Source organism: Taudactylus pleione, unplaced genomic scaffold (genome assembly GCF_031769625.1).
Source record: "Taudactylus pleione unplaced genomic scaffold, aTauple2 ptg000053l, whole genome shotgun sequence".
Lineage (NCBI taxonomy): Eukaryota > Metazoa > Chordata > Amphibia > Anura > Myobatrachidae > Taudactylus > Taudactylus pleione.
The window spans coordinates 31,892,444-31,911,394 of record NW_028284455.1 but is presented as its reverse complement, the minus strand read 5'-3'; positions in this window follow the sequence as shown (position 1 = coordinate 31,911,394).

Sequence of the window (18,951 nt, the reverse complement as noted above, 5' to 3'; positions counted from 1 at the left end):
TATTAATCAGTATCCAGAAACCACTTTCAAATAAAGGCATAAAACTCCTGGAAGGCCTGTGAGCAGTTTATTACCTCGGTATGAAAATCCACATTGCCTCAGCTCTACTGATCTGTCCTGGCCTGTGAAGATAAATGCAGTAAAACTCTTGACTTACAAAGCTGCAGTACACATTTAACTGCTGTCATTTTGAGGACTTACATTTTGTCTCTCAGTCTACCAAATATCTCTCAAGAGAGAAGCCCTAATTAAGTCCAGTAGAAACATAGGCCCTCATTCAGAGCCGTACGCTCTGAGCAGAGCGCACGCTCTGAATGAGGGCCGTGACCATCGCGACCATCGAAACTGCGAGCCGGAGCCTGCGGTTGAGGTTTTCAACCGCAAGCTCCGGAGTGATTTTGGCTCTATCAGAGCCAAAATCACTCCCACTGACATCACTAGTGATGTCAGTGGGCCGGCTTCTGACGGGAGGCGTTCCCATGGGAACGCCCCCGTCAGGGTGGCACGCCCCCGGCACGCCTACCAAAGGGGGCGTGCTGTCAATCAACATCGACAGCATGCCCCCTTTGATCAGACACAACGAGCGAAGGACTTTCCTTCGCTCGTCGCGTCTGGCGCATGCGCACGACGGAGCTCCCTCCGTCGTGCGCATGCTCAGTCCAGAACATCGACCCACTTGCAAGCGGACAGCCGCTCGCGAGTGGGTCTGAATCAGGCCCATAGAGCATATATGTCATCTCTATGGTTTTATGCAGGATCTCCTGGACAGGAGTGACCCTAGGCAAAGGTCCCTTTTTCTCATGGTCACGCTCCCTTCAGAGGAAAAAAAAAAACATTTTTACAGCGCTGCTGCGCACCACTGCACACTGGGGAGGGGGTTGCTGTGAGCAGTCTCCTACTGCATTCCAGCACACAGCAGTGTGTGCTGTGCTGCTGACAGGTAAGAGGGAGTGGAAGAAGGAGGCATTGGACCCAGGCCCCTGCCAGGCCCCTCCAACAAGCCTGGGTCCGGGTATTTAGTAGTACCCGCTCCCCTACACCTCTCGGCGCCCCTGAACGCAATATACTGTAGCTGTGAATGATGTCGCTTACAGATATTACACACACACAGATGTGCTGAACGATTTATAGTTTGTCAGCTGTACAAATTATATACTGTATCATACAGTGGGCATCATTCAGAGATGGACAGCATTAAATTGGTTGTGTAATACCGTCCAACTAATATTATAATGCAGCAGGAGGCATCTTTAGGACATCTGTAGGAAAAAGACACCTCATGTCAGCATCTACAATCCGAGTGCTGCATCCGAAGATGCAGTATCAGATCAGTCGCGATGGCAGCAGTAATCGCCCATCTGAGTAAGCTTACTCAGAATGAACAATGTACCTGCTCACCTGGGGTCAGGAAGTCTGCGTCAGAAGACGCAGACCCTGGCACCGGCACTACTAGCAAACAAGGGTGACACACCTGTTTCTGGAAATGTAGGCCAACCACTCCACCTGCAAAATGATACAGTATATCTTGTTTCCTGGCAAGATATTTAAATGAGCTTCAATGAGTGAAGCTTGTGGGGACTTCCCACTTTAATATGTGGCCTCAGAGCCACATTCTTATAGTCATTAGAATGTGGGTGCTCATAAAAGTAATCACATCCAAAAAAGTCAACTACACTCAGAGGCGGACCTATCACCTACAACCAAAGCCAACATCTAAGGGTTTTTGCACAAACCAGGTTTACTTTATAAGGGAAAACACATATTTGTACAAAAATACAAACATAACAACCAAAATTATAGAAATTGTAATATTAAATACATACATTTCTTGCCCCCACCACCTATTCAAGACCTAAATTAGGGTTTTCCTCTCTCTTGGATTTTATGTTTTTTTTCTCTTTATCACAGAAAAGTAGGACAAGTAGACAATAAAATAGAGATACATTGCAATTAGGTATAATATATAGATATACTGTAGCACACAAAAGAAAAATGACTGGAGTGAAACATTTTTGCTGTTGTTTTATTTTTTTTATTTTTTTTAATGGTGTAAGGAAGGGGGATAGAGGATGTAAGGAGGAGGGAAAAATCCCAGAGCTTAAGTGGCCTGCCAAACATGGAAAGAAAAAAAAAATATATAATACAGAAAAAAGCAACACACATAAAAAAAAATCAGTATCAACTGCCAGATACTGGAGTATTGTTGAGGGAATACCAGGGTCCCCAAACCGAGTGGAATTTGTGGACTTTATTATGAAGAAGTCACATGCCAAATAAGAGCAACCATTGCTTCATCATTTAGAAGGTTTCCACTCTTCCAGTCTTTAGCAATTTGAACGGGCTACGGTGCCGACATGTTTCACCAGTTTATAGCTGGCCATACAAGGGACGATTTTTAACACAATTTTGGCAGTTTCTACAGGTTGGACAGACCAATCATCTGCAAATAGTTGTATTTTAAGTCTTCTGCGACCCCGATGCGCGTCCCCGCCTTCGTCTAGTTGGATCGCAGATCAGATGGTTTTGCAGAGATCTCAACTGATCGTGTACGATGTGATACACTTCTATGCATCTTATCCTATGATCTTAATGATCAATCGTACACGATGTGACCACATCTAATAAAAATTTCAAGGGAAATCATACAACTGATCTTACCAACTTTGAATCTCACTGTGTATGGGGGCCTTATCTGAGGGATAGCATAATAGATTAACACAGGGATCAGTAGAAACTGTGTAACCAACAAACCGCCCTAAAAGAACTGAAACTTAAGTAGAAACCAAGGTACATTCTCACCAAATATGAAAGAAGGTACCATGCAGCCACATTGCCACCAGCACAGATTGGAAGAGGTAGGGTACATCTGATGTAGTTTGGAAGGAACCAAGTATTAGCTCATAAAGATCTTGAGGGATTTTATGTTTTGATGTTTTATTTATTTGTGCATGGTAATTGTGTATAGCTAATACAGTTGCTTTATGGATAATGTGCTAGTATACTTTTTATTGCTTATTTAATAGAATACTCCTAGAAGAATTTAGTTGAGAAATAGAATCAGATGCAACCACTCCATTATTGATGTTCCAATTTTACTTCAACTTAAAGTAAGGAGGTATGCAGTGGGGATCATTCCCCAACTATCCATGCTTATCCCTATTTTGACATATCCCTTATTTTTTAATTCATCACTTATATCATGTGTTTTGAGAGTTAATACACTAGACCTGTTTTATTAGAATTTGTATGTTCCTATGGGGAGACTCAATTGATGGAAAAACAAGAGGAACCAGATTTACAACCACCATTATTAAAAGGGTATTATCCAGTATCACTCTGACTGCACCAAAATCTTCATTGACCAAAAAAAAAGGAAGACATAAGCTGGGCATACAATATACAATTTTCTGTCAGATATCTGTCCAATTTGGCTGGTTGGAATGAAAACCTGGTAATGTATGGGCACAAATGACAGTCAATCATATGGTTTTAAACACTGAAAAAAGGACAAAATTTTTTTTTGAAAATGGTTACATTTGTGTGTTTTAACCAATTTGTCTGAACGACTATTTTTGGCTATTTTCCAGTGTTTGTGAGCAAATCGACAATTGTCATTTGCTCCCATACATTACCAGGTTTTCATTCCAACCAGCCAGATTGGACAGATATCTGACAGAAAATTGTATAGTGGATGCCAGCTTTACTATATTGTGACTTTGGGTTATTTTTCTTTGTTTACAAAAATAACGTGAAAACTGGTGTTTTCACACCCATTTCACATTATTTTAGTATCACTTAAATGTATTAAAGGGCTTTTGGAGCAGTTTTCCTAAAAAAACGACTCCAAGCCCTTAAATCCGCATTATGGCCCTGATTCAGAGCCGGACGCAAGTGGCTGCTCGTTCGCTCCGAGCAATGTTTGCCCAACTGCGCATGCGTACGGATCGTAATACGCATGCGCGAACCACTCAGTGCGGCCGAAATTCATGTGCTCGCAAAATAGCGAATGCCTGATAATTTGAGTGACAGAAAGAGGCGTTTGTGGGTGGTAACAGGGGAAGGTGCTTGAAAACGGGGAGTGGAGATCCGATCGCAGGCGTGCTTAAAGGTCAAAACGGGCGTTTTATGGGTGTGCATAGTTAAAACAGCAGCGTCATTGACCACGTCACTGGGTTATTTTATAGCCAGAACTGCTCGCAAAATTGTGGTAGCAAAAACCAACCCCAAGAATAGCGAGCAGTTCATACCCTGGTCGATGTACTCGATTAATCTAATAAATAGCGGACATGACGTAGGATGCGGGCGGCCAGGGGGCGTAGTTTCCCAAAAAACGAACGCAAGTTTTGTTCGCTCGTTCAGACCTAGAGGCGTGAACAGACCGCAAACAGCGAACGGTTCATTTGAATAGCCACCCCTTGTTTTAGAACGAACGACCGCAAATAGCGAGTGGGTCTGAATGAGGGCCTATGTTAGTAAGCAGATCACATTTACTTGTAATGGGAAATGCAATCTGTTACTGATTTACTAAAATAAAATTGTAACAAAATAATAGGGGAAGCCCTGTGATAATGAGGCCACCTGGAGATGGAGTTATTATGGCTTTCTCCCATTACACCGACTCCTACTCTGCTCTGACAGGCAGAGTAGAGTCGGAAGCCGGTGCCTTAAAAAAAAAAGAATATATATATATATATATATATATGCAAAGGAAAACAAAACACTTACCTGCACTAAGGGGACGATGATCTGGTGAGCTCCCCTGTACCTCCAGTCAGCTGTTCGCTGGGATCCTGCTCTGTGACCCCGGCGTCTGACTTGTGCTGTAAACCGGCTTCTCAGTTTATAGCACAACTCAGATGGCGGGGTAAAAGTCACATGGGGGAAGGGGGATAGAGGTGGTGCATGCGCAGTCACACTATCTAGAATTTTTTGGCAAAAAATACGCTGAGAAGTGTGCGGAGAGGATTCGCAGGGACATTCAGACCCGCTCGCGAGCGCAGGACGCTCGCAAGTGGGTCGTTGGTACCCAAATGCGCATGCGCACAACAGAGGCTGCTCTGTCGTGCGAATGCGCGAGACCCGGCGAGCGACGGCTTCCCCGTCGCTCAGTGTCTCGCACCAAAGGGGGCGTGCTGTCGATGGTGAGTGACAGCACGCCCCCTTTGGTGGGCGTGCCGGGGCGTGGCTGCCCAGACGGAGGCGTTCCCATGGGAATGCCTACCGTCTGGGTCCGGCCCCACTGACATCACTAGTGATGTCAGTGGGAGTGATTTTGGCTCTGATAGAGCCAAAATCACTCCAGGGCTTGCGGCAGCGAGACCCTACCGCAGGGTCTCGTCGCAAGCCCGATGGTCGCGATGGTCTTGACCATCGCGACCATCATCATGGACGCTCGCATAAGCTGTGGGTGGTAACCCACAGCTATGTGAACGTCCAGGAGGACGCACCAAAAAAAAAAAAAACGCCCTGATTCAGAGTGGGCGCTCGTTCAGAGCGTCCGGCTCTGAATCAGGCCCAGAGTTTTTCTCGCAAGCTCTGTCTCTGCGTGCAATATTTGATACATCCATCTTTGAGATGTGGATTGTGAAAAATATGCCCCTGTGTCTTTCATATCGGAAGAGACATGCATTGCAACCATGCTGTCCATATTCCAGTGGTGAACCTGGTACTCTCTTTGACATTCCTATGTGTCACTCAGTTTAACCCTCCGGTCATTTGTATCTACACAAACTATTGAACGACCAAGCACTGACCAGCCATACTTCTAGGTGTTCCATTAGGGTTGGGTATGGGATCACAGCGGTCAGGATGCTGGCAGTCAGAATGTTGACAGCGGCATCCTGACAGCCAGAATCACAAATCAATTATGTATCCTAACCCCTAACCCACCTTTCTCACAGCTTAACACTAACCCTCTCCCCTGCAGCTTAACTCTAACCTCCCCCCCGCAACATAACCCTAACCCCCTCCCACAGCCTAACCCTAACTCTCCTCCTATTGCCTAACCCTTGATCCTAAACCTAACCCTCCCCCTAACCCTAATACTTACCGTTGGGATGCCCCTGGTTGGGATTCTGGCTCCGGTATTCTGACTTCTGTCGGGGTTCCGGTGCCAGTATTCTGAGCACCGGCATCCCAACCACCAGGATGATAACTACAACTCTTCCATTATTATCAATCACAAATTAGTAGAAGTTTGTTCAGTGTGATTTTGTTAGCAGCTAATAGTTTGTGCGCATAGAGTGTACAGTATATTGCTTTATATCATTGTATAGTAAGCAGACTTATGTTAATAAATATTTTAAAGTCTGTCAATGTTCATTTGGGCAATAACAAAAATATGGCTATGTAAGCTGTGTACACACTTGACAATTTTAGCATAGGTGTATGTGTAAATGTCTTTATGCACTGCGTCCTATGTTAATCACATATAGTAACATAATGTAAATGAAAAACTGATTGTTAATCTGTATCAGGAACACTGTACTATTACCGGTGCCTGCTAAACCCAAGATCTGCTCTAAAGGAACAAAAGAAATTCCTACTACTGTAGTGATAAGTGCTAATCCTGGTGCCACAACTACTGGATGTAATTTGGGAATTTATCGCCAGTAAACTGGCTTTTGGTTAAAGCCATTATTTATTATACTACTTTATTTTATTCTTATGTATAGTATACATGTCATTGCTTGACAGATATTCTCAATTTTATATGAATAACTAAGGTCAGTTCTTGATTCAATGCACTACATTTTGATCATGTTGGGGCTGAGGCAAGTTGAATGCAAGTCAGTTTTGTGGACGAATCTTGTGTGTTTTCACACTGCGGGGTAGATGTACTAAAATGGAGAGTGATAAAGTGGAGAGTGATAAAGTACTAGCCAATCAGCTCCTAACTGTCATTTTTCAAATACAGCCTGTAAAGTGACAGTTAGGAGCTAATTGTTTGGTACTTTATTTCCATCCACTTTATCACTCTTATTCAATATGAAACGTAAACTTCGCTGTCGAAGTTTACGTTTCATATCGGAGTTTTTACCTGCATTAAAGTATCGGGCGCGCGCCCGCTTATCCCCGTATTTAATATGACTCCGAAGTTGGATTTGCGTAAAGTTACGAATTTTTCCTTAAAAAAATTGTAGGACCCCCTAAAGTTGTAAAAAAATGGGGGGGATCACTATGGGTAGCCCCGTTTTAGCCTGTAATTGAAAGTCGGGGATTTAAATAGCCGCAGCAGGTGTTTTTTCTGACATTGAAGCAGTGATGCAGAAGAGCACTTAGGTTATTTTTTTCATTTTTTGAAGTGGTCCCATCAAATTTGGGGTACATGAAAATGGGTACTAGCATATTTTGATGTCCCTAAAGTAAGTTTTTAAAAATTCTGCAATTGTGCACCTGCCGCTATAAATCTATTCTAGAAAACACCTGCCACATACTTGTAGAATAGCCCTGAACCTATTTCCCTATTGTTAAACACTTTTTTCCCATTTTTTTTTTCACCCCAATTTTTTATTTAAATTTTTGGGGTGTCCCTATTTTTTTAATACTTTTTTTGACACAGTTCTTTTTTAAATGTCATTTCCAGGGGTGCAGGCTATTTTTTTTAAGCCTGCACCCCTGAACTCCAATTCTGCACTTTTTTTCGACACCTATTCAATGGTGAAAAGTTATCCCTGTTTTTTATCAAAGACTTTTCGAACCTGCTATAAGTCTTTGAAAGTGAATACGGTGTAAAAGTCAAACCTGCGATAATGACGTCAAAAGTGCGATATTAACGCAAAAACGATGTTTTCGCTCCCATATTGAATACCCATATTAAAGGCTTAGTACATCTTTCCCTGCGCGTTCTTCCGGATCAGAGCATACAGCACAGTTGCATATACATTTTGCAGCTGAAGGGACATAACTAGGAGGTAGGACATTTGCAGAAGGCCAAGTTGTACAAGGGCATATCTTAGGGTCATTGATGGAATTGTGGGCTATGCAAATCTGTGTGTACATTAATTATGCAGGACTTTTGCACCAGGGATAGGGCTGATGTAAAAGCAGATTCAGATTGATGATGTCTATGAAGCCAAGTGTACATATAAGGGTGGGCCAATCATAGAGATTTATATATCACTGCATATGGGCAAAAAAATTTTTTTTAGTTCAGTGCACTCTATGCTGGAGCAATAATGACAGACTGTCTTTCATCTCTGCAATGCCCCCATTGTCTATTAAATAATGTAATCAGGTGACATATTATGCTGAATCTATGCTATTTTTATTCCGCATTTCCTGTATTTCCATTTCACCTGGATAAGTATTAATTCAGTGGGAATTCAGTAAGACTGGACAATTGAATCTGATAAAGGATCTATGGTTACCATAGCACCACGGCTCTTTATGTAGCATACACAATGCAGTCCTGAAAATGCAACACTGTAAACATACATTCATGTACACATCACACATCACGTACACATCACACATCATGTACACATCACACATCACGTACATATCACACATCACGTACACATCACATATCATGTACACATCACGTACACATCACACATCACGTACACATCACACATCACATACACATCATGTACACATCACACATCATGTACACATCACACATCATGTACACATCACACATCACGTACATATCACACATCATGTACACATCACGCATCACATACATATCACACATCACACATCATGTACACATCACGTACACACAGTGGTGGTTCTAGGGGTGAGCAAACAGGGCAGTCGCCCGGGGCGCCGGCCCCTAGAGGGCGCCAATGAGTCCCCAGGATGGGGAAAAAAAAATCCCATAAGAGAAAAAAAAAAAAACAGCGCCGGTCCCCCCCGCATTGTCGGGCACCCTCTGATATTTATTATCAGCGGACACCCGGCTCCCTCCCTGCAGCGGCAGCCGAAGCTTACTCCAGAGCTCCTGCTCCCGCATAGAGCAGTATGGGAGGGACTTCATGACATCATGACGTCTCTCCCATAGATCCGTGGAGTATGAAGCTCACTCCTGAGATCTGGCTCCAGCAGAGAGCACTATGGGAGGTACGTCATGATGTCTCTCCCATAGATCCATGGTGGAGCTGCGGTCGGACTGGACGGCAGCGGACGCAGGAGCGGGGCCTATGGTAAGTATTGTGTTTGCATTTTTTATTTTTCAGAAGGGAGGCATGGGGGCATTACTACTGGGGGCATGTCTAATAAGGGGGCATTACTATTGGGGGCATGTCTATAAAGGGCATTACTACTGGGGGCATGTATATAAGGGGGCATTACTACTGGGGGGCATGTCTATAAGGAGGCATTATTACTGGGGGGCAATACTACTGGGGGCATGTCTATAAGGGGGCATTACTACTGGGGGCATGTCTATAGTGGGCATTACTACTGGGGGCATGTCTATAAGGGGGCATTACTACTGGGACATTACACCTGTGGGCACTACTATAGGGGGCATTACTACTTTGGGCACTACTATAGGGGGCATTCCTATTGTGGGCACTACTAATGTGGGCACTACTATTGGGGGCATTACCAATGGGGGCACTACTATAGGGGACTTTACCAATGGGGGCATTAACACTGTGGGCATTACCACTGCGGGCACTACTGAAGGCACTGCATGGGGGGCACCACTACCGGGACCATTGTGTAATCGGCATCACTGCTGTGAGCATTGTATTAGGGGCACTACTACTGTGGGCATTGTATTAGGGGCACTACGACTCAGTACTGTGGGCCTTGTGTATAAGGGGCACTAATTTGGGCATTGTGTAAATTGGGCACCACTGCGTGTCATAACATGTATAAGGGACTAATGTGTGGCGTAATTTGAATTGGGTATACTGTATTATAAAGGGAATTACTGCGTGTGGCATAATGTATTATACAGGGCATTACTGCGTATGGCATAATGTGTTATACAGGGCATTACTGCATGTGGAATAATGTGTTATAAAAGCCATTACTGCATGTGGCATAATGTGTTATACATGGCATTACTGCATGTGGCATAATGTGTTATACAGGGCATTACTGCATGTGGCGTAATGTGTTATACAGGTTATTACTGCGTGTGGCATAATGTGTTTATAAAGGGCATTACTGTGTGTGGCATAATGTGTTATTCAGGGCATTACTGCATGTGGCATAATGTGTTATACAGGGCATTACTGCGTGTGGCATAGTGTGTTTATAAAGGGCATTACTGCATGTGGCATAATGTGTTTATAAAGGGCATTACTGTGTAAGGCACATTTCTGCACATGGCAATTATTCGCCACGAGGGGACAGCTTGGGAGCACCTTCATAAGTGCTGGGCATGCCCCAGAGTGTGATGAATTAGGGGTGCTCCGCAAGGACACACCCCCTTTCCGGAAGCGCGTGCGCTTTCAGCGCGCGCAGAGGAACGTCATCTAATAAAAGTTGGGGGTTTTTTTTGGGGGGGGTGGGGGGCGCAACTGTGAACTTTCGCCCTGAGCTCCACAATGTCTAGAACCGGCCCTGCGTACACATCACACATCATGTACACATCACACATCATGTACACATCACACATCACGTACATATCACACATCATGTACACATCACGCATCACGTACACATCACCCATCACGTACACATCACCCATCACGTACACATCACACATCATATACACATCACACATCACGTACACTTCACACATCATATACACATAACACATCACGTACACATCACAAACTCACAGTTTAGGTACACTAGCAACATTTGCCTAGATATAAGTAGTGACTAGTAGCAATTTTATTACCATCCTTGTGTATTCTGACAAAGATTAGATTTACAAATACTATTATATGTGTGGAGATATACTAAAGTGTGATTTTTACAAGTCACATTACACATAACGTGTGAGCGTCTTGTCTTACGACTTTTCCCTTCAAATTCATCTTATTCGCACAGATAAGACTAAGAGCATGCCTATATTCTGTGTGCAACTCCGGGTGTATCTGCCTGCAAAATACTATGTTACATTGTCAGAGGTCTTCACTGGTCTGCTGCGTATGGAGAAGGAAAAGCTCAGAAGGGAAGAGGGGGGGGGGGAGCAGCATGTGCTGTGGAAGTTCTCTGCAGGATCCATCATGCCAGACAAAGATAGGCCCCATAATCCCTGACAGAGCAGGAGGTCATCACATATTTAGACACAACAGATAGATCCTACTGAATCTTTATGAGCAGTTGACAGATGATTTGGAGCCTTTTACAGCATGCACCTATGTAATATCTGGATTATTATGTGCTTAAATCTTCATAAGTACAGAATCATTTTTATCTGGGCACTTACAAGTGTAGACACTGCCCAGTCAACATTTTATGGCACTTTTCTCAAATGCTAAGGGCCTGATTCAAAGATGGACGTTTTTGCACAACAGCAGCGTCTTCCGCATGAAACTCTGCAGAGGGGTCAGGGGAGCATGTGTTGAGCTCTGATTGGAGGGGCCCATCACATGATCATCTGACTTCTGTAGATGATCAGCAGCAGCCTCATGGGAGTGATTGATCTTAGGGATGGACATCAGAAGCCCACCATCAAATGATGGCTGGGCTTCCACCATCAACACTTTCAATGCGATAATAAATAACAATCGCATCAAAAGTATTCGATGGAAAAAACTACTTATTTGACTTGCGCATGCGCAAAAGACCTTTTACCCACGGCTGGCAGGAGACAGGACTGGTGGCAAGACGGGATGGGATTGGGGGCAGGGCCTGGAGTATTCCACGCGACTTCTGCTCTGTGCATTCCACCAATCTCCTCCCTTTAGTAACAGCTTCCGGTAGACTGTTGTGCGGGAAGAAGCAGAGAGACTTTGTTGTATCTGGCAGCAGCTGATGGTGACTATATTTCCCGATGCTGAGAGCTGCAGGCAGGGACAGAGCAGCTCTCAGCATTATAAAAATAAAAAGTCAACCATCACAAGACCATCGCATCATTACCATTTGATAACGGCAAAAATCGGAATGCCGCCATTGAATGGTAAAAACACTACCATCACAACAAAAACATTGATGGTCAGCAAACATCAACCATCGATGTCCATCCGTAATTCATCTGAGGCTGTGACTGCTCTGCTACCTAATTCATATGAGGCTGTGACTGCCAGGTGAGTACAGTGTATACAAATATAATTCTCTATTCATTTAAATACTGATCACAATAACAAGTGTGACCTTCAGTTTACACCTGTCACATACATTTATTATCTCCATTTAATGCTGCCTATATGTAGACAAGTTGTTGTTAAAAGTGTAATCTAGAACTTTCTAATTAGTTTTCCAAGGAATGAAATAAAACCAAATTTACCATAAAATACCAACCTGATACACTTTGGGGACTACAGAATAAATATAGTTTCTTTGTAGAATTCACTCCCGGGAATCTCAGGGATTACAAAAATGGGTCCGAATTGGCTTTCCTAGTCACCAGGCTGTTCCTGTACTGGAGGCCAGTCACTATCATGGACAGTGACTGGCCTTTACTGGCAGGGTTCTCTTCATAGGACAGTATTCAGCAGCCATGGGGGGCCCACCTTGTGTGGCTGTAGCAGCCCTATTTTTTTCTGCTATTTTCCCTTTCAGATGCCTCATTATGTCAGAACACCACAGTGTGTTGGCTTTACTGCATTCACAGCACTGCAAATTCTGTTCCACAACTGGTGACTTTGCTGCATGACTCCCTAAAATTGCCGTAGCACCCCACAATTCTCCTAATGAATTCAGGTCTCAACATATGAAAAACAGATTTGTTTTGGCAACTTGCCCTTTGTCGTTACCCCTTGCCTCCCAACAATGAACACACAGAACCCCACCCTCTCCCCCCATCACGCACACACAGTTTTTGGCTGAAAACTGTCACTTTGCTGTAAAGTACACGAGGTTTGGGGTAGGTGGACTTTGCTTATCACCACACATCGGATACATTTTGAGTTTTCAGAGTACAAACCGCTGTCAATGGGTGAATATGGTGGTTTGGCTTTGAAAACTGTATGTGATGTGTAGGGTGTGGTATGATATGCCAACAGTCTTAATGTCTACATTCATCATGTTGACATAAGAATGTCAACATGGTCATAATGATGACATTCACCATGTCAACATACATCATGTAGACACTAAAGAAATTACGACATGTTAGAATGTCGACATATCGTCCTTGGTGGCCCAGTGGTCACTTACCTACTCCTGATGGCTGCAGCAGCTCCATCATGGCTTACTGGTCCCAGCAGTCATGTGAGTCATGTGTGTTCAAGTGAGTATTTTTCCCTTATCCCTAACCTTCTCTCTAGTGCCTAACCTCCCACTCCCTGCAGCCTAACCCTAAACAACCCCTAGTGCCTAACCCTAACCTCCCAATCAACGTAGCCTAACCCTAACTTTCCATCTAGTGCCTAACCCTAACCGCCCACTCCCTGCTGCCTAACCCTAAACAACCCCTAGTGCCTAGCCCTAACCTCCCAATCAACGTAGCCTAACCCTAACCTTCCCTCTAGTGCCTAACCCTAACCGCCCACTCCCTGCAGCCTAACCCTAACCTATTCCTAGTGGCTAACCCTAACCTCCAACTCCCCACAGCCTAACCCTAACCTCTCCCCAGTGCCTAACCCTAACCTCTCCCTAGTGCCTAACCCTAGCCTCACACTCCATGCAGCCTAACCCTATACTCCCACTAGTGCCTAACCCTAACCTCCTACTCCCTGCCGCCTAACCCTAACCTCCCCCTAATGCCTAACCCTATCTTCCCACACCCTGCAGCCTAATGCTAGCCTTCCCTCTAGTGCCTAACTCTAACCTCCCACTCCCTGCAGCCTAACCCTAACCTTCTCACTAGTGCATAAAACCTAACCTAACCTCCCACTCCCCGCAACCTAACCCTAACGTTCTCACTAGTGCCTAACACTAACCTCTCACTACCCTCAGCCTAACCCTACCCTCCCCCAAGTTCCTAACCCTAACCGCCCACTACCCACAGCCTAACCCTAACCTCCCCCTAATGGCTATCCCTAACCTCCCACTCCCCCCGCAGCCTAACCCTGACCTCCCCCTAGTGCCTAATCCTAACCTTCCCACCCGCAGTCTAAGTCTAATATCAACATTTCATATGTGAACATACTGAGAATGTTGAAAATGTTGCCTATTGACATTTTAACAATGTCTCCATCATAAGTGGTATCAACATTGGAAATGTAAACCTATTGACTACACCCATGTTTGAATTTTAGTACTTTAGTATAATCTCTCCCTGTATATTGTATAAATTCAATTATAGAAAATGTAGATGTTGCTACAAGGCAAAACAACATACAATAAATGTTATTTTCTGGGAAATAATGAAATAAGAACCATTTACAGTATCTTTAAGTGATTTGAAATCAGTAAATTATTAAATAGGACACTTCTACAATATTGTGTACAGTAACTTCCCAAATTGCAAAGATTTGTATTACTGTACTATAGAGTCTCAGACAGCTTACGCAGAGATGGCTTGGTAATGACATGACTCACTTCAGTTCATTATGTATGTGACTCATAGTAACTTCTGTGTCTAAGAAAATGGTATTGCAAATAAAATTGATATTGGATCAGTGCTAATGTGACTCAAAAACCCTACTGAAAAGTAAAATACTGCAAAGACATATATAAACCTTGCTAGATATACAGAAAAGTACATTATAATATAAAACCAGTATAATGGCTATCTTACCATTGGCACAATGTGATAGACGTGCGGTATTTTACTATGTCCTTACAATCAGTTGTATGAAATATAAACACTTTTTGTTGTAAACTGTTATTGCTGCTTATGAATGACATGAGTATTTTGGACCTGGGAAAGAACTTGAACTTGCCTCCCATCCCCCACCAATAACATTTCTTTAATGCACTCAGGTTATTTCTATTACCAAATTATCTTTGCCATCCCTCAGCAACTTTATTTGATGCTATCGTTATTCCTGTAAATTATCCACTGTTCAGCATTCCATAGCTTCATTTTCACTCTCAGGGGGACTCTCATTTATATGGGTCAACTCAATTAGGACGGTTGCAATCGTGTCGAAATGTCGGCAGTGACAGTTGAAATCGTTCCCATCGTGGCCCGATTTAGCCCCGGAAAATTTACATCTAATGAAATACTGTTTTGTCTTGCTGTGGGGCCTTCATTGGTTATCTGTTGGTAATTAAATAGGACTTTAACCTTTCTAAAACTAAAACCCCAACCATCATGTTTTGTGGATTTTTGTCACTTTACAGGCTGTGGGCTCCATGTACTAAAGGGAGAAAACAAAGAGGGCAAAACAAAAAACACAGAGAAAATCACTGTAGATCTTGCTTCTCGTATGTACTAAAGGGTTTTCAATGTCTTCTGCCAGCTAACAACACTAGCAGGCTAGAATATCGGCACTGCCTTAGGCACCTATAGCAGAGCTAAATGACCCAGTAGAAACTTGCCGTCAGTTGTCTTCTCTCAAGCTGATATTGTAAGACGCTATCTGCTGCCAGCTGAAGATACAGTAGGCAATATGGACATCTTCTCTGTTTGTCAATAAAGTTTATAGAAAAAAAAATCCCATAAAGCAGCACAGCAGCAGCTTTGTGCATGCGCACATCTCACCGAGGGTGTGACTTTATGTTCACTCTCTGCGGTGGGTCTATTTTTAGTAAATGTCATGAAAGCCACCTCCTGCTTCTCCTGTTATATTGTGCTGCTTCCGCAATATTAACAAATATCTCTCCAAGATTTCCCCTTGACATTTTTTCTTTGTTGCCGCCTAACTAATTCCCTATTACTGCATCCTCACTAATTCTCCTCTTAGCTCCAACTGGTTGGTTCTTTTCTGATCTCAATTCAGACGTGTTGCTCAGTTATTGTAGTCTAATGCTGCATACACACGGGACGATTTTCCTGAACGATATGAACGATAACGATATTGTTCAATGATAGATCGTTCATATCATTTTAATTTTATGCACTGAATGATCAACCAACAACCAACGATGCACATGAACGATAACGATATCTATGGTCACCTGTACATGCAGGCCAACTTGTACAATTTTGTCAAGATTTGCCTGTAAAGACATGACTTCACCGAAATATCTGTCATAGATATCTTCAGTGTGTACACCCAAAATCGTTTGCCCTGCACTACAGAGAGTTGGAGGGAAATCTATCTGTACAAATCTGTACAAAGCAGGGCCCAAACTAGGATATTTGTCACCCGGGGCAAGGCAGTAATTTGGCGACCCCCTGGTAATTCACCTATAGTAATGCCCCCTTCAGCAGTGCACCCATAGTAATGCCCCCTGATGTAATGCTCCTGTAGTAGTGCCCATATAGTAATTCCCCTATAGTAGTACCCATATGGTAATGCCCCTGTAGGAGTGCCCATAAAGTAATGCTCCTGTAGTAGTGCCCATATGGTAATGCCCCTGTAGTAGTGCCCATATAGTAATGCCCCTGTAGTAGTGCCCATTTAGTAATGCCCCCATTGTAATAGCCCTTTAGTAGTGCTCATATTGTAATGCCCCTGTAGTAGTGCCCATGTTAATGCCTTTGTAGTAGTGCCCGTATGGCAATGCCCCGATAGTACTGCCCCTGTAATAGTGCCCATATGGTAATGCCCCCATAGTAATGCCCCTGTAGTAGTGCCCATATGGTGATGCCCCTGTAGTGCCATTTACAGAAAAAACTAAAAAAATTACTTACTTTAAACTAGGGGTGTGCACCGGCCACTTTTCGTGTTTTGTGTTTTGGTTTTGGATCTGGATCTTTCTTCGTGTTTTGGATCTGGATTGGTTTTGCCAAAACCACCCTTCCGTGTTTTGGGTTCTGGGTTTTGTGTTTTGGATCTGTATTTTTTTGAAAAAAAGCATAAAAACTGCTAAAATCACAGAATTTGTAGGTTTTTCTGCTCCTATGCTATTATTAACCTCAATAACCTTAATTTCCACTCATTTCCAGTCTATTCTGAATACCTCACACCTCACAATAGTGTTTTTATGTCCAAAAGGTTGCACCGAGGTAGCTGGATGACTATGCTAAGCGACACGAGTGGGCGGCACAAACACGTGACCCATCTAGGCGTGAAACTGCAGTGGCAGACAGGATGGCATTGAAAAACTAGGCCCCAAACTGTACATAATGCAAAGAAAAAAAAGAGGTGCAAGATGGAATTGTGCTTGGGCCCTCCCACCCACCCTTATGTTGTATAAACAGGACATGCACACTTTAACAAACCAATCATTTCAGCGCCAGGGTCTGCCACACAACTGTGGCTGAAATGATTGGTTCGTTTGGGCCCCCACAAAACAAGCTGGCAATTAATCTGTCCCTGCACAAACTGGCTCTACGGAGGCAAGAAGTCGTCCTCATCCTCCTCATCCACAGATTCCTCACCCTCTTCAGTGTTATGTACATCCTCATCCTCACAGAGTATTAATTCGTCCCTGCTGGAACCACAGGTCCCTCTGTACGTTCTGGAGGCTGGTCTCCCTGGAAGAGTTGATCATTCATTTTATGAACATCATCTTCTCCACATTTTGTGGAAGCAACCTCCTACGCCTTTCGCTAACAAGGTTCCCGGCTGCACTAAACACTCTTTCGGAGTACACACTGGAGGGGGGGCAACTCAGGTAAAATAGAGCCAGTTTGTACAGGTACCTCCAAATTGCTTCTTTTTCCTGCCAGTACAGGTACGGACTGTCTGACATGCCTACTTGGATGCTGTCACCGATGTAATCCTTTAACAGACAGACGCACGCTTGTCGCTGCTGCTTTGAGGATTCAAGTGCGGCTACAGCCCACACAATTCACAAAGACAGAAAAAAAAAAAGAATATTTTTATTGTTTGTGGAGCACACTTTGAGGGATACACCACCCTCTAACAGACAGACGCACGCTTGTCGCTGCTGCTTTGAGGATGCAAGTGCGGCTACAGCCCACACAATTCACAAAGACAGAAAAAAGAAGAAGAATATTTTTATTCTTTGTGTAGCACACTTTGAGGGTGTCACCACCCTTTAACAGACAGACGCACGCTTGTCGCTGCTGCTTTAAGGATGCAGGTGCGGCTACAGCCCACACATTTCACAAAGACCAAAAAAAAAAGAACAATATTTTAATTGTTTGTGTAGCACACTTTGAGGGTGTCACCACCCTTTAACAGACAGACGCACGCTTGTCGCTGCTGCTTTAAGGATGCAGGTGCGGCTACAGCCCACACAATTCACAAAGACAGAAAAAAGAAGAATATTTTTATTGTTTGTGTAGCACACTTTGAGGGTGTCACCACCCTTTAACAGACAGATGCACGCTTGTCGCTGCTGCTTTGAGGATGCAAGTGTGGCTACATCGCACACAAGTCACAAACACATAAAAAAAATAGTTTTTTATTTTTTGGAGCACTTTGAGAGTTACACCACCCTTTAACAGACAGACGCACGCTTGTCGCTGCTGCTTTAAGGATGCAGGTGCGGCTACAGCCCACACATTTCACAAAGACCGAAAAAAAAGAACAATATTTTAATTGTTTGTGTAGAACACTTTGAGGGTGTCACCACCCTTTAACAGACAGATGCACGCTTGTCGCTGCTGCTTTAAGGATGCAGGTGCGGCTACAGCCCACACAATTCACATAGACAGATAAAAGAAGAAGAATATTTTTATTGTTTGTGTAGCACACTTTGAGGGTGTCACCACCCTTTAACAGACAGACGCACGCTTGTCGCTGCTGCTTTAAGGATGCAGGTGCGGCTACAGCCCACACATTTCACAAAGACCGAAAAAAAAAGAACAATATTTTAATTGTTTGTGTAGCACACTGTGAGGGTGTCACCACCCTTTAACAGACAGACGCACGCTTGTCGCTGCTGCTTTAAGGATGCAGGTGCGGCTACAGC